This window comes from Gossypium hirsutum, chromosome A05 (assembly GCF_007990345.1).
Source record: "Gossypium hirsutum isolate 1008001.06 chromosome A05, Gossypium_hirsutum_v2.1, whole genome shotgun sequence".
NCBI classification, from domain to species: Eukaryota; Viridiplantae; Streptophyta; class Magnoliopsida; order Malvales; family Malvaceae; genus Gossypium; species Gossypium hirsutum.
Genome location: NC_053428.1, coordinates 52,487,914 through 52,498,766, shown reverse-complemented (window position 1 = coordinate 52,498,766; position 10,853 = coordinate 52,487,914). Strand labels below are relative to the sequence as shown.

The 10,853-nt window shown below is 33.0% G+C and overlaps 1 long non-coding RNA gene and 1 other non-coding gene across 2 annotated transcripts; one reads left to right on the top strand and one right to left on the bottom strand.

Annotated features, from left to right (window-relative positions):
* Positions 1-3,298: 3,298 nt before the first annotated feature.
* On the bottom strand, positions 3,299-3,405 carry LOC121229928 (small nucleolar RNA R71). Its single transcript, XR_005927879.1, has one exon. It is a non-coding gene; the product is annotated as a small nucleolar RNA R71 (small nucleolar RNA).
* Positions 3,406-9,215: 5,810 nt separating this feature from the next.
* LOC107961484 (uncharacterized) lies at positions 9,216-9,954 on the top strand. Its single transcript, XR_001701306.2, has 4 exons — positions 9,216-9,388; positions 9,467-9,531; positions 9,656-9,727; positions 9,808-9,954. It is a non-coding gene; the product is annotated as an uncharacterized lncRNA (long non-coding RNA).
* Positions 9,955-10,853: the final 899 nt, after the last annotated feature.

Sequence of the window (10,853 nt, the reverse complement as noted above, 5' to 3'; positions counted from 1 at the left end):
GCACAAGTTGCCTAACATAATTTAAAACCTCATATTCTATCATAAAACATCAAAATTCAAAAATTTAACCTATGGGTATTTTTCCAAATATGAACTCTAACTCAAAATATTACTATCATAAGCTATATCGAGTTACCGGGATTTCGAAAACGTAAAAATCATTAAAAACGGGGCTTGGAATCACTTACTATGAAGCTTGAAAGTTGAAGAAACCCTAGCTATGGAGAGAGGGAGCATTCGGCAGCAACTAAGGAAGATGATAACCAATTTTGTGTTATTTTTCCCTTTTTATTTCATTTAATATTCAAATGACCAAAATGCCCCTCCTTAATAAACTTTCAAAAAAATTCCTTCCATGTCCTAATTTTCTCCATGAACTTAAAATTGGTCAAAGTACCATTTAAGACCTCCTAATTAATATTTCAAAGCAATTTCATACTAAAAACTTCTAGAATGCAAGTTTTACAACTTATTCTATTTAGTCCCTAACTTTAAATTAAACTCGTTATGCCAAAAATTTATTCACGAAATTTTCACACAATTATGCAATCATATCATAAACCTAAAAATAATTATAAAATAATTATTTCTATCTCGGATTTGTGGTCATGAAACCACTATTCCGATTAGGCCTTAATTCGGGATATTACACAATATCTTTTCACTTTAAATATGTGCAAGATTTTTATCGATCAGAAGTGACTTTAAGACAGTCTCGAATAAATTTGACAGTATTCTCAGTCTCAAAAACTAGCTCGGGACCTGTAAACAGAAAAATATATAGGATTTTTCCTATGTCATTTGTCACCTTTTTACTTAAATTTGTTGTTAAAACTAAGTAATTATTTAATAAATTAATGAAATATGTGAAAATATGAAATTAGGACATAGAAATTATTAAAATGTGATTCTATGCTTTATTATATAGTTTTCATGCAATAAATGGCTTATTTTATATTAATTTAAATAACTTATATTTTTTAAGACATAAAGTGGGTCATGCATGATTAATTAAATAATAAAATATAAAAATATATTTAATAATTCATTTTAAAATATTTCATTAATAATTTGTGTTTTAAATTAATTAATTAAATTGAATAAATTTTATTTTTTGGTCCTCTAACTTGTTGATTTATTTCGGACAAGTCTGATACCTTTGCTAGATTACAAAACCATCCAATTTAGGGACCAAGTCAACCCAAAATTCGGCTGCATATGGCTGTCCATAAACCACTTTTTGGTTTAATTGCACAAGGTCCTTGAGGATTTGAAAAACTTAGAGATTTACCTGAAGATTTGTACTTGATCGAGTCTTAGTCCTAAGTTGTTGTGGCACTCAAATTGACCAAAAATCAAGCAAAAATCAGCTCAACTTCCTCCATTTATGGCCGGCCACCCATGGAAGATGCTTCAAAAGATGAAAACTCCTATTTTTAGTAAACTATCCCCCTCTCCTCACCTATAAATAAGACCTCATTCTCACATTTCTACTCATCCCTCATCCCTCATCCCTCATCATTCATCATTCTCTCCTCTCTAAATTCTCTTAGCATTCTTCTTTTCTCTCCATGCCTACCATCATCTTTTCATAAATATTTTAGCATTTGAGCCTCTTAAAGAACCCTTGGTTGGCCACGTTAGAGAGGCATCAGCAAAAGGAGCGAAGCAAAGTAATGAAGGAGCCTCGTCAGTCAGAGTCTTGGGTGACAACCACTCTGAATTAGGTTTAATCTTTCTTTTATTTAATTTAATTTAAAGATGTTTGCTATGTGCTCTTTGTTCTTGTTTACAACAATGTTAGCTTAATTTTATTTAAGCTAGGATGATTGCTTTGATTAAATAATATTTATTAGATTTATGCTTATAATGTTTGTGCCTCAATCGATAATGTTTTCAATTAAAATCAAGTTTGTTTTTCGTTCATACATGATTGAAATGCACCTGAAGTAGCTGAGCGATCCTAACCAGACGACGACTAGTGGACACATAATTGAAATGTGGATGCTCAATTTAGATCCTAACCCGATTAAATTGCAGGTTGCATAACAACCCTAACCAGGCTCTATTATCTGCATAGCTTTTTGATTTGTGTGATTAAACTGTTTCAAACCTAATAAGTCCCTATTACCTCACACGAATACTAAGAAACCTTTAATAAATAAGGATCAATAAAATGCGTATTTCCTAAGTAAAGGATTCCGAAAGGACCTAACGTGGTTTCCAAACTCATGAAATATCGAGTTGCCATGGAATGTTTTTCCAAATATTATTAAGCATGTCGATAATAATTTGAGTTTAATTAAAGTAATTGTCCGAGTTTGTTTATGTTATAATTGTTTCAAATTGTGTTTAATTTTGCTAAAATCTATTTCATTCATATAGTTGGCATACTTTGGTCAATTTGCATTAGGGATCATTGCATTTAGTTTAATATATTTTAATCATCACTTCTCGACTAAATTGTGTTTTTATTTACCAAATTGTTAATATAATTTTACAAATTAAGTAACCTAGCACAAATACAATCCCTGTGGAGACGATAACTCGATACTTACTTATTACTTGTTAACGACTGTGTACACTTGCACAAACCCCAGCGTTACAAGTTTTTGGCATCATTGCTGGGGATTGTTAACTGTTGCCACAGTCATTTCTTTCGTGAAGTTATTTATTTTCAATTTGATTAACTTCTAACATTACTAACTTATTCTTTTTAATTTTGTGATTTTCTTTTCAGTCGTTTAAGAGCATAGATCGAATTATCGATTTACTCCCTGTAGACCCTAAAATTGAGCAATCTTTCAAACAAAAAAGATGTGAATGAACAACTTAAAAAAAAGTCGAGATGGACCGTTGAAATCAGAATCAAGACCAAGGTAATGAAGCCGATCATGTACGAAATCCTATCCTTATTACCTATGATAGAGATCTATGCATCAGACAATATGCTGTGCCACTTTTAAGTGAGTTAAACCCAGGAATTAGAAGGCCAAATATTGAGGCAACCCAATTTGAATTGAAACCAATGATGTTTCAAATGCTCCAAACGGTGGACCAATTTAGTGGTATGCCCATAGAATATCCACATCTCCACCTTGGATTGTTTATAGAGGTGAGTGATTCATTCAAGATAGCTGGTGTGACTAAAGACGCACTGAGGTTGAAATTGTTTCAATACTCGTTGCGAGATCGAGCATGAGCATGGCTCAATTCATTTCCACCAAGTTCCATATCTACATGGTAAGAATTGGCAAAGAGATTTTTGGTTAAGTATTTCTCGCCTAGCAAAAACGCTAAGTTGAGGAACAAGATCACAACCTTCCAACAATTGGATGACGAGTCTTTGTATGAGGCTTGGAAGTGATTCAATGAGTTACTTCGTAAGTGTCCTCATCATGGGATTCCTCATTGTATCCAGTTGGAGACATTCTATAATGGTCTCAATGCACATATAAGATTGATGGTAGATGCTTCTGCGAATGGTGCAATTTTGTCTAAGTCTTATTATGAGGCTTATGAGATCATTGAGAAGATTGCGAGTAATAACTATCAATGGCCAACAAATCGAACAGCTTCAGGAATACGTGTAGCCAGAGTTCATGAAGTTGACGCCCTCACTTCGTTATCAGCTCAGGTATTGTCTATTTCCTCTATGTTAAAATAGTTTACCGCTAATAGTACTAATAATTTTGTAGCTCAGCCACCAAGTTTGCACGAAGTACTTTCCTATGTGTACTATGGGGAAGGTCATTCTTTTGAGAATTGTCCATCAAATCTTAAGTCAGTGTACTATGTGGGGAACCAATATAAAAATAGAAGCGGACAAGGACCCTAGTCCAACTTCTATTCATCCTAACTTTTCTTGGAGCAACCAAGGAAATGGACCAAACCATAACACATTGCAGCATAGACTCAACCAATCTCAAGGTTTTAATCAGCAAGCTCCAAAACCACCTCAAACTAAGGCATCAAACTGTTTGGAGAACTTCTTGAAGGCGTACATGGCAAAGAATGACGATTTGATCCAGAGCCAAGCAACAACACTGAAAAATTTGGAAAACCAAATGGTTCAGTTAGCTACAGAGCTTCGTAATAGACCACAAGGAACCTTGTCGAGCAGTACTGAGAATCTAAGAAATTTGGGTAAAGAACATATCAAGGCAGTGGCATTGCAAAGTGCTAAAACTCTGGAACCTCGATTTATTGATGTCGAAGATAAGCCTGTTGAGAAGGAGGAAAGTCAACTCGTTGTTGAAGTTCCTACACCAAAATTTTAACACCCCCACGCCCGAAACCATCGCCGGAGTCGAGCTTGAGGAGTTACCGAACATAATTTATCAAATTAAGAACTTCAAATCTTTTGTTTCTACATTCATAGCTTTCTAGCTACTCGCGTCACAGTTACAAGAAAAATCATATCTCGAGTTACGAAACTCAAAATAAAGATCCATATATTTTCTGTAAATCTAGACTCATATATCTATTTACTAATTTTTTTCTAGAATTTTTGGTTGGGCCAATTAGTACAGTTTATTAGTTAAAATCTCCCCTGTTTCAGGGTTTGACTGCTCTGACATATGTGTATTACGAATCAGATATCTCTCTATACAGAATTTCAATGACTACGAGGTTTGTTTCTATTAAAACTAGACTCAATAAGGAATCTGTACATATAAATAATGACTTCTAATTATTTTTTTACAATCTTTTATGAATTGTTAAAGTCAGAACAGAGGATCCAAAAATCACTCTGGCCCTGTTTCACAAGGTTTCAAATATCTCATAAAGTATAATTTATATGCCTCTTTTTTTTATCCATATGAAGATAGGCTCATTAAGCTTCAATTTAATAACTTGCTCATCATTTAATTCCATTTATACTATTTTTAGTGATTTTTCAAATTCATGTCATTGCTGCAGCAATATTCTGTTTTAAGGCAAATTTCATCTTTTCATGAGTTGTTATGAACTAGATAACCTATTAAACTTCCATGATATCAAACATGATCTAAATTTAACCATCACCATGACTTATCAATATCAAACATTTTCTCAACCAATCATGGCCATATCATAAAATTATTTACACAAAATAAATATATTGCTATACATGCCATACTTAAGTTTTACAAGCCATTTACCCAGATGAAAGTCCTTTGGATAGTGTGATCGAACCTTCGACCCGTCCTGATTCCCGAGCTGGCTTGTTCAAAACTATAGTAAATAGAGAGGAGGGAGTAAGCATAAATGCTTAGTAAGTTCATATGTAAATAACAAGTAACATAACAATACAAATATACCAAACAACTTTAGCATGGTATCACCAAAACATATATCATATTTCTAAACATCATTCATCATCTTACTACGTTATCGTTGTTGTATCTATTATCAACCTGAGGGTTAAGAACATACCTATCCAAAGTGTCCATTTCACAACACTTACCAAAACGTCGCTTGCATCTTAAGTGTTCTTTCATTTCACTAGAAATTTCACCCGTTGAACACATCGGAATACAACTCGGATACACGGATAATTTGCACATAAGTGCCTCATATGTAATCAAGAAATCATGTAACCCGCCCCTAAGTGAACTTGGACTCAACTCAATGAGCTCGGGCGTTCGCATCCATAAGTGAACTCGGACTCAACTCAACGAGTTCGGATGCCTAGTTACATCTCACGAACTCGGACTCAACTCAACGAGTTCGGACATTCGCATCCATAAGTGAACTCGGACTCAACTCAATGAGTTCGGATGCTCAACCATCCTAGTGACATGTCACTTGTATCCTAATCTATTCCTAATGTTCAAACGGGCTTTTTCCCTCGATCTCACATTTGCCGTCTTCCATGGAATATCGGAACCGATACTCGGTAGCAATCATATTTATCAAGTAGTAAACATAATTTGCATATTACTCAATATTGACCACAAAGCATAATATTTCATGATTAAAAATCAGCATATCATATAATTAACATTAATAACTTAAAAATAACATTTATGCTACATTATTTACACATGAACTTACCTCGTATACGAAAATGGCTACTTTTACCATTTCGTCCACAACTTGGTATTTTCCCCATTTTAGCCCGAATTTTAGGTTTCCTTGCTCTATCATTTAAAATATAGTCTAATTAGGACTCACATTATTCAAATTGACCCAAAAACATATTTTGGAAAAATTACAATTTTGCCCCTAAACTTTTGCATATTTACACTTTTTCCCCAAAGCTCGTAAATTAAACTTCAGCCTATTTTCTTATGTTTTATGACATGCTGATCATTTTTCCCTTCTATGGAAACATCAAATTCTCACTCTAACATGTACTTATGACTATTAGGTATTTTTACCGATTAAGCCCTTTTGCTAGTTTTCGCTTAAAACCGAGTAGCACAAGTTGTCTAACATAATTTAAAACCTCATATTCTATCATAAAACACCAAAATACACAAATTTCACCTATGTTTATTTTTCCAAATATGAACCCTAGGTTGAATTATTGCTAGCATAAGCTTAATCGAGCTACCGGGACTCCAAAAACGTAAAAATCATAAAAACGAGGCTAGAACGGACTTACAATCAAGCTTGGAAGCTTGAAAAACCCTATCCATGGTTTCTCCTTGCTATATTCGGCCATGGGGTTGAAGATGAGCAAAATTGGCTTTTAATTTTGTATTTTAATTCATTTTACCCCTAAATGACCAAAATGCCCTTACTACTAAACTTTCCAAAAATTCCATCCATGTCCAATTTTTGTCCATAGATTTAGAAATTGGTAAAATTTCTATTTAAGACCTCCTAATTAATATTTCAAAACAATTTCATACTAGAAACTTCTAGAATGCAAGTTTTACAAATTATTCGATTTAGTCCCTAATTTCAATTTAAGCACTTTATGGATAAAATTTCTTCACAAAATTTTCACACAATCATGCAATCATATCATAGACCTCAAAATAATCATAAAATAATTATTTCTATCTCATATTTTGTGGTCACGAAACCACTATTCCGACTAGGCCCAAAATCAAGATATTACAAAAATAGTTAGAATCTACAAAGATTGAAAAGGTAAATCCTAACTTAGTGAACTCAGATACTTTAACATCTTCTTTGGATGCAGATTTACCTATTCAGAAAAGTTTTTCGGTCCAACTAAAAGTTTCATCACATCCATATCCGCAAAGATTGCAACAACACAAGCAGAAACAGGAGGTGCAATTCAAGAAGTTTTTCGATGTTCTGAAGTAGTTACACCTCAATATTCCATTGGTGGAGGCTTTAGAAAAAATTCCAAATTATGTGAAGTTTATGAAGGATATAATGTCTAAGAAGAAACGACTTAGTGAGTATGAGACTATTGCCTTGACAAAAGAGTGTAGTGCATTCCTACAGAACAAATTGCCACTGAAATTGAAAGACCCAAGAAGCTTTACTATACCCTATAACATTAGCGAATCTTACTGTGGTAAAACTTTGTGTGATTTAGGAGCAAGTATCAACTTGATGCCTATGTCTATTTTCAAGATGTTGGGGATAGGTGAAGTAAGACCTACAACTATGACGCTTTAGCTAGCGGATTGATCTTTAGCATATCCTGATGGAAAGATCGAGGATGATTTGTTAAGAGTCGATAATTTTATTTTTCCTGTTGATTTCATTGTCTTAGATTTTAAAGCAGATAAGGAAGTGTCGATCATTCTTGGGAGACCTTTCTTAGCCACGGAAAGAACGTTAATTGATGTACAGAAAGGTGAACTCAACATGCGAGTTCAAGATGATCAGGTAACCTTTAACATTCTTAAAGTAATGAAATTTCCCGATCCGAAAAAAGAGTGTTCAGTTATGGAAGAGATAGAAACCTTATTTTCTATGGCAAGCAATTTTGAAGAAGATCCATTGGAGAAAGCCTTAGATCTTGACCTTTTAAAGGATGAAGAAGGTGAAAAAAGCATGGTTTTGATGGAAGCCAATCCAAGAAATTTTATTCAATCCACACTATTTGAACCGTTGGAGTTAGAAGTCAGGGAATTTGTGCAACCTAAGTTGTCAATCGAAGAACTACCTAACTCGAACTAAAGGTACTTCCTTCCCATTTGAAATACATTCATTTAGGTGACTGTTCTACTTTGCCTGTGATTGTTTCAGCAGAACTGACGAAAGATCAAGAGGAGTAACTAATTGCTGTTCTAAAGAAATTTAAGAAAGCAATTGGAAAGACCATAGCTGATATTTGAGGTATAAGCCCTTCTTTTTGCATACATAAAATTATTTTGGAAGAAGGTGAAATAGCTCGAATTGATAGGAAAAGGAGGCTCAATCTTATTATGAAAGAGGTTGTGAGAAAGGAAGTGATCAAATGGTTAGATGCAGGAACCATCTATCCTATTCCAGATAGTTCGTGGGTAAGTCTGGTACAGTGTGTGATGAAGAAAGGTGGAATCGCGATTGTCGAAAATGAGCATAACGAGTTAGGGCCAGTTCTTCATTGCTTTTAAAAAGTGCTTTTGAGAAGTGCTGTGGAAAAGTGCTTTTTAGAAGTGCTTTTAAGAGGTGCTTTTGAAAATTTTGAGTGTTTGGCATTGCTGTTAAAAAGTGCTTTTGAAGAATAAAATGTCCATTTTAGACATTATATTATAAAGTAACAAATATGTATTTAAATAATGTTCAAATTAGTTAATATTATGATATTTTAGTAAAAATATAAAAAAATTTATTATAACTTATTATTAATATTTTAATATATAATATTAATTTTAAATATTTCTAAGTAATTAAATTTATTTTTAATTTTTAATTAATGCTTTTAACACATTTGTATTATTTTATTTTAAAATGTATTTGAATATATAACTCATATTATATGTAAACATAACATAGAAAACATAAAACTAACAAATTAAAATATTACATATATTTGGATTGAAGTTTTAAAAAAGGATAATATATAAATACTAAAAATTTTACAATAGCATTTACAATTTAAAGTGAATTCTTTAAACTAGAAGCTATAGCATCTCTTGTTAATTCCATTTATGTAATTAATATTTATGTAATTATAAGTTTTTAATTAATATTTATGTAATTATAAGTTTGTAATTAATATTTATGTAATTAATTTTTATGATTTTAGTCCCTTTGTTTCATTCAAGAAAATCTATTTATGTAATTAATTTTTATGATTTTAGTCCCTTTGTTTCATTCAAGAAAATCTAACTCAATTTTGTTTCAAAAAAGAAAAATCAACTCAGTCAAAAGACCTTTTACATTCTTTTCTTCTCTCACGCCTCCTCTGCCAAGAATATGTTGCTCATCTTAGAAGGAAAAGTAGTGGATTTTCTAGAGGGGCTTCAATTTACAGAGGAGTAACAAGGTTAGTATATTGAAACTCATCAACCCTTTTTTTATTATTTTTGTAAGATTTCATATATTCATTCTTTTGTATCTTAAGCTTGGAATCATGGAATCAAAGAATTGGAATTGGATTTGAAGATAGGCTTTGATTGACTGAAAATGGTGAGTGAGAGATGGGGTTGCTGATAGGGTTGCTGCTCCACTTTTCAATCGTTTTTCATTTTGTTGATTCTGGAAAATTTTGCTGCTTGTCCTTAATGCTGTCTGCTATATATAATTATTGCAGTCAGCTACTAAATATGAATCTCTCTGGAACTTTAGCGCCTGAACTTGGCCAACTTTCTCACCTCAAAATACTGTGAGTTTGTTATATCTTAAATGTTCTTGACACATAATTTCCAGTAGAGCTAACTCCTTTTCTCTTTTTGTTTGTGGAAGACATTTCATGTGGAATGAATTGACTGGTAATATACCGAAGGAGATAGGACATATCTCTACCTTAAGACTCCTGTAAGTTGGATTTTTCTTATTCCTTCTTCTTCTTCACTAAAGAAATATGAGGTAATAATAAGTTTCTCAGCCTAAGATCAATTTTATATGGTGCAAAGATCTATTTAAAGTTATTAAAATATATAAATGAAAGGCTCTTTGAGTTTGAAGATGAAGTGGTTGTCCAAAAATAAAGAGAAAAACGTGATATTTGTTAGTTAAGAAGCAGAGGAACAAAGAACCAGCGAGAGAAGAGATGAGAGCAAAGAAGTAAAAGACCAGCTAAGAAGCAGCAGTAGTTTGTGTGTGGGGCTAAAAATGTAAAAGATCAGTTAAGAAGCACTTTTTGGCCAGAAAAGCAGAAATTTTCTGCGTTTTCATCTGCCCAAAAGTGCTTTAGAAAAGCTAGTGTACTGGCCTCAAATGAAATATGTTCTCTGTTACTTTTCACCCAAAAGCACTTTTGGGTGTAAAAGTGCTTTTCAACCAGATTAAAGAACGGGGCCTTAATTTCAATGAGAACTGTTACCAATTGGAGAATCTGTATTGATTACAGAAAATTAAACAAAACCACGCGGAAGGACCATTTTTTGTTGCCTTTTATGGATCAAATGTTAGATCGACTGGCAGGTAATGAATTCTATTATTTTTTAGATGGTTATTTGGGATAGTCCATATGGTACATTTTCTTTTAGGCGAATGCCTTTTGGTTTATGCAATGGACCTGCAACCTTTCAACGATGCATGATGGCAATATTCACTGATATGGTTGAAAATTTTGTTGAGATTTTCATGGATGATTTTTCTATTTTTGGTAACACATATGATATTTGTTTGAGTAATTTGGCTAAGGTACTGAAGAGATGAGAAGAGACGAATCTTGTCCTTAACTGGGAAAAATGCCATTTTATGGTCAAGGAAGGGATTGTCTTAGGGCATAAAATGTAACACCCCAAACCCGGCCTGAAAGTTTGGCTCGAATCTGGCGTGTCACA